Consider the following 6,617-nt stretch of genomic DNA (forward strand, 5'->3'; position numbering starts at 1 on the left):
CAAATTCTCCACCCATTCCCAGAAACTCAAGTTTGAAGACACTGTTCTTACATCATCAGGGTGTCCCACCATCCGCTGATTCTTATTCCGGTGCCCACACGGCCAGAGGCACCTCAGGCCCTCTTCCCTATCTAAGAACCAGCGCGGAGCCTTGTCCTTAGAGGCACAAAATAATAAATGAAGCCCAGGCTCTGGAAGTCAAGCCTGACCCTGCCTCTTCCAGTGTGAGGAACCCCGTCTGAAGGTGGCTCAAGGTTCTCAGAATAAGGCCAAGCTCCTGGCATCAGGGTAAGCCACTGCCTGCATGATCTGGCCCCTGCTGGCTCCTCCAGCTCTTCACCCACCACTCTCTTCAGTCCTGGCTCCCAAGGCCTTTGCACCTGTTACCCCTCTGCTCAGGGCTCCAGTTTCCCTTTCTTCACTGGAGATGCCTGCTCATCCTTCACTCTCACCCCTAATGTCACCTCCCCAGGCCCTTCCCCTCCAGGGATTCCGTTCATGAATTTCCATTCATCACAGCTTGGAATGGCATGTTTATTCTATATTTCTGTATTAATCATCTATATTAACAGCTCTCTTCCCATTGGCTCACCCAGGACAGGCCCCTGAACTCCAGGAGGCTCTGTTGGATAAAACTTTGTTAAGTGGGTAGATGCCCCTGAGTGAATCACTAAACATCTCGGAGGTTCAGGGTTTTTAGGAGGGAAATGGGACTGATGACATTTTCCTTGCAGGGCTACCCTGAAATGAGACGGAATGCCCCTGGCCCCATATGTGGCCTGCAGGGGGTGCTCGAGAGTCCCAGCAGGTGTAGTTGGCAGTTGACACTCCCACCACCACTCAGTGAATAGCCAACCACAGGCTAGAAGTGCCGATCACTCTGTGCCTGCTCCTGAGCCACTGGAATCCTCCACTCCCCATCTGTCTCCACGGCCCCCTAAGCTCCTCACACACAGGATCCGTCCCTCCATCATTTTCATCCCTTTGCTGGGTGTGGGGCCGGCACAGAAGGAACCCCAGGGGTTTTAGGTGGGGGTCCCCCAAAGCACGTCCTGGGACAAGAGACCCTGACTGGGGGATTTATTGAGGACCTGCCCCTATTAGAAACCAGTGTGGGAACTGAACAAGGAAGAAAGAAAGGACTGGGGGTTCAGCCAGGGTAGAGCTACACTTTGATCTGGAGGAAGGCCCCGGAGGGTAAGCTGGGCCTCAGACATGTCCCAACCTGAGGCCAAAGAGCTGGGCTTTCATTATAGCTATCGGCTATGGGTAAGAGGGCCAAGGAGGGCGTCAGTTTCCAAGTTTTTGGATTCTCTGTGCTGGGTGGGGCCAGGGACCCCAGGGGGCTGATGGCAGGCACTCCCTGCAGGAAGAACTGCAGGGGCTGCGTTTCAATGCAAAAGTATGAGGTGGGAAGTGGGACAGGGAGAGGCACATGAATGGTGGAAGGATCCAGAGGGGCTGGAGAGCACCTCCCACCCATCACACCTCTCAAAGAGTCCTCACACTTTCCCGATGATTGCGCTGAACTTGAGAAGGAGACTCGCGAAGACTGCAGAGGGACAGCTGTCCACCTGGTGTTCCTGCCAGGACAGCCAATAGGAGAACAGTAAGCCCTGCTTGGATAGGAAGCCAGCCTCCAGCCTCGCAGACCCCACTGGCTGCTGTGGTCCAGCCTGGCCCCTGGTGGCTCTGGGACCCGGGGCAGGTGGGTGGAAGGACCAGGAGGCCCAGCCTCCCTGCTGCAGCCTGAGAAGTGACCATGGCTCTTGGGTGAAAGGCAGCTGGGCAGATCTTTTTCCAAGAGGCTGGAAAAAGTCAGATGGAAAACCCTAACTTGGCCAATTTATATGAGCAGCAGGAAAATCCCTCAGTTGATTCCCTAACAACAAATCTCTGTTTCCAGGTCCATGGGAACGCAGAAAAAAAATGGATCCCACGTGAAGGAAAATTGAAGCGTGCCCAAAAGTTCATCAATACTTTTCTGTCTTCCCTTTCCAGGTTCCCAGCAAAAGTTGCTAGAACATGCCTCCCTGTTTAAGCGAGGTAATTTGATCCGGGCAATAATCATCATAAATATTCATGGTTTTGCCTTAACATTAGGATAACATCTGTTTCCAAACATCTGCAATCTGTTTTCAATGCTTCAGTAACATGTAAATTAGCTCTAACTAACACAATAAATCGCTAATGGGGAGAGTGATAATGAGAGCTGCCCATGAAGGCAGGAGTCCAGCCCCGTCTCCAAAGGCCAGTTTTCTGGAGTTCTCCAGAACTTTCCTCAAATGGAAGGGGCTTTCAAAGCCTCTCCTGGCCTCCTGGCTTGCTGCCTAAACCAGCTACCTCCACGCTGGCCAGGGACCCCTCTGAGCCTCACCCTTCTCCGGAGAGTGCTCACAGATCTTTCTAGAAATCACATCCACCTGGGCAGGTCCCACTCACAGAACCCTCTGTGAGCTGCAGAACAAGGTCCAGGCTCTTGGCCTGCAAACCAGACCTGTCACCTGTCCCAGCCCCAGCTCTGGCCACCATCCCCACCGCCCCCCAGCTCCAGAGTGCCCACCGGCTCAGCTCCTTGAAGGCCCCCCCATCATTTTTTCTCTTTTGTTGGTCCTTTACCACTCGGATTGGCACCATGCAGAGAGCACCCTCAACACAGCAAGGAGAAGACAAATTAGACAATTGTGAAACAGGCTGGGCTGCCGCGGGCGCTGCCGGGAGCGCCGGGCCGGTGGTGGCCACGCTGCTCTTCTGCCCGGGATGCGGAAAGGGCTGATCGCCGAGGAGGGGCAGCGCTGCCGCCGCTTCGCCGACAACACCTGCCCCTATGGGCACAACGTCGCGCGCAAGGTGGCAAATCGGCAGTATCCAAAGCTGAAAGAAGTGGATGATGTGCTTGGTGGAGCGGCTGCCTGGGAGAATGTTGACTCTACTGCAGAGCCGCGTCCCAAGTGTGAACACCCTCGAGCCTATTTCCTGCAGCTTCAGATCCGCTCTGCAGATGAGCCCGTGACCACCTTCCGCAAGTGCTGCAACGCCCAGTGCGGACACCGCTGGCGGGACTGAGGCCAGGATGGCCCAGCTGCGTCAGCGTCTGCGTGCTTTACTGCCCTGGGTGTATTCCCAGCTGCCAGTGTGAACCGTGTGTTCCCAGGGTCTTGGCTGGTGTGGTGGAAAGCCGACCCTTTAAGGGTGGCTGCCCAGGGGGTCAGGAAGTATAGCCCGCCTCCCAGTCAGCAGATTAACTCCTTGATGTCCAAATTCTGCCCATCCTGTGTGTGGACAGGAGTATCCATAACTGAGTGTTTAAGGCCCTGTTCTTCCTCTTTTACGTTTGTTGGGCAATTGATATTCTCCTACCATCAGCCAACACTCTAATATTTACATTGTTTGTACAACTAATAAAGTAAATATTAGTTTAGTACATTAGATGCCCCTCAGTATTTAACTGTTAATTGCAAACTTAATCAAAATTTATCTTGAATATTTAATTAAAGTTAACAGTCTTGTTATCATCTTCTCAGCGTTTTAAATGCCTTAAGAAGTAGACATCAAACCTTAAACCCAAAACCGACTGCTATATTTAGGGCCAAACTGGTTGCAGAATTGCTAATAACATGGATTTCTATTTATTACTTGTATTTTTGTTTCCTAGAATTGCAGTACATTTATTAGATTGTATGTTTTTTAATACTTTCTGTGTCCATCTTTCTACTCTAAAGAGAAAAAGGACACTCTAGGCTCACAGGGGCAGGATTTTGGTTATTGACAGATTTGTTTCTTGCTCAGGGCCTTGGATTTAATTGCTTCCAAATCTCTCTCTTTATTTTGTTGAATTATAGTTTACTTCCCTTGTGGCTCAGCTGGTAAAGAATCTGCCTGCAATGTGGGAGATGTGGGTTCAGTCCCTGGGTTGGGAAGATCCCCTGGAGAAGGGAATGGCTACCCACTGCAGTATTGTGGCCTGGAGAATTCCATGGACTGTATAGTCCATGGGATTGCAGTGAGTTGGACATAACTGAGCAACTTTCACTTTATAGTTGACTTACAATGTTGTAGTAGTGTCTGGTGTACGGCGTAGTGATTCAGTATGTACATATATATAGACACACATACACATGAGTGTACATGTATTCATATATGTATACATATTCCTTTTTGTATGTTTTCCCATTATGATTTATTACAGGATTTTGAATATGGTTCCCTGTGCCAAATTGCTTAATAATAAAGTTTCACTTATGAAATTAAAAAAAAAAAGAAACAGACTGGACCCTCCCAGCAGAAATACTGACAGTCAATCATTTCACTCTCACTGGCCATAATTATTTTCTTTATTGAAGTACAATTGATTCACAATGCTGTGTTAATTTCTGCTCTACAGAAAAGTGATTCAGTTATACATATAGATACATTCTTTTCATATTATTTTCCATTGTGGTTTATCACAGGATATTGAATATATTTCCCTGTGCTATTCCGCAGGACCTTGTTTATCTGTTCACTGTATAACAGCTTGCATTTACTAACCCCAAACCCCCAGTCCATCCCCCTAACCTGGGCGACCAAGAGTCTGTTCTCTATGTCTGAGACTGTTTCTGTTCTGCAGGTAAGTCCATTTATGTCATATTTTAGAGCCCACCTGTAAGTGATATCATATGGTATTTGTCTTTGTCTGATTTCACTTCGTGTGATGATCTCTAGTTGCATTCGTGTTGCTGCAAATGGCCTTATTTTATTCTTTTTAAAGCCTGAGTAGTCATTCCATTTGTGTACATGTACATCTTCTACCACAGCTCAATTACTACTGAGCAGTGATTCCATTGTGTGTATGTACCACATCTTCTTTATCCATTCCTCTGTCAATGGACATTTAGATTGTTTCCATGTCTTGGCTATCGTGAATTCACTAGTCATAATTAAGAAACAAATTAAGACAATGATGAGCAATAAATAATGCTGCCGAGTTTGTTTGTTAGGAGAAATAGCTAAGTTGAAATAACAATTTGTGTACGATGATTCTACTCTCATTCATTTAAGAATAGGTATACACGTGTGTGAGTGTATGTGTGCACGCTTAGTCACTCAGTCCTGTCTGACTCTTTGCAACTCCATGGACTGCAGCTCTCCAGGCTCCTCTGTCCGTGGAATTTTCCATGGAATTTGCCATTTCTTCCTCCAGGGGATCTTCCTGACCCAGGGGTCGAATCCAAGTCTTCTGTGCCTCCCGCATTGTCGGGCAGATTCTTTACTATCGAGCCAGCTGGGAAGCCCCAAAATAGGAATGCATGCATGCTAAGTTGCTTCGGTCACGTCCGACTCTGTGTGATTTCATGGACTGCTGCCGCCAGGCTGCTCTGTCCATGGGGCTCTCTGGGCAAGAGTACTGAAGTTGGCTGCTGTGCCCTCCTCCAGGGGGAGCTTCCCCACCCAGGGATGAAACCTACATTTCTTATGTCTCAGGCATTGGCAGGTGGGTTCTTTACCACTAGCACCACCTGGGAAGCCCCCAAAATAGGTAAACTGTGGGGAAAATACAGATGCAAATGCACTCTTAAGAGATACAACTCTTAGCCAAATTGGTAAGAGTTACCTTTGAGGATTAAGGGAGGTACCTTTGCTTTCTTATTTTAATTGTTTACAGAAATATGTACTGTATTTTTAAAGCTGCCCAATTATTAATTTCAAAGGAGGAGAAGAGCAACTTTATTGTGAACCAATCTGGAGGATTCTCTCTTAACCAAGTTATCAAAATGAGCATCACCCTCAGTGCGACAAGCCGACATCATACTCCTCCTGATATGATGTGCTGAGGACAACACAGCATCCTTTCTGAGGTCTTCCTGACAAAACGCACAGCCTGGGTCTCCTCCTGTGGTCCTCTCCCCAACAGCTCTGTGAGGGCTTTGCTCTGACTCCTGGCACCAGGGAGCCTGGGGGCTGAGGACCTTGGCCTGTCAAGTTTGTCCATGTGGCAACCGGAAGCAGGGATGGGCAGAACCAATGCGGGGTAAAAGCTGAGGAAGAGCCAGGCCAACTCGGCAGAGTCTGGGCTTTGGCCCAGCAGCTAAGCAGCTCAGGGCAAGTTCCTGCATATCTTAAGCCTCATGTGGATGAGGTTCAAGGTACCCAACACAGTCTCTGGCACATGCTGGAAATTCAACAACTCATTCTCTATCCCCGGCTCTAACTTCCTTCTCTGGTGAAGACAAAGCAGTCGAAGTGAGGCTGAGCAATAGCTCTTTCCATCAATTTCAGTAGTGAGTCAATGAAGATTTGTTTGCATGTCATCAAGCTTGTGTGTTTGAATTTTAGATGGCTTACATCATTGGTAAAACTTTTAGCCACCAGCGATAGTTTTTCTAAACGGCAAAGAGAAATGATTAAGTGAAGGCTGTCTGTAAGAGTTACCAATGTGTCACATAGCATGCGGACCTTGAATCAGCCACATTACCTGCATGTCTGTAACATCAGCCTTTGGTTTCTATTCATGGTGGTGTGAGTGTTGCCTTCCTATATATAAAGTTAATTTCTGTTTGGAAACCCTACTGCACTGTTGGTTTAAACTTAGGTTCAGTCCATTCAGAATCCCTTATGTTTTCTTCCTGGAGGCTTGA

General features: G+C 48.1%; 1 pseudogene; it reads left to right on the forward strand.

Annotated features, from left to right (window-relative positions):
• Positions 1 to 2,635: 2,635 nt before the first annotated feature.
• Positions 2,636 to 3,066, forward strand: LOC133051022 (DNA-directed RNA polymerase III subunit RPC10-like; annotated as a pseudogene).
• The last annotated feature ends 3,551 nt before the right edge of the window (positions 3,067 to 6,617 follow it).

The sequence above is a fragment of the Dama dama genome, chromosome 33, assembly GCF_033118175.1.
Source record: "Dama dama isolate Ldn47 chromosome 33, ASM3311817v1, whole genome shotgun sequence".
NCBI lineage: Eukaryota > Metazoa > Chordata > Mammalia > Artiodactyla > Cervidae > Dama > Dama dama.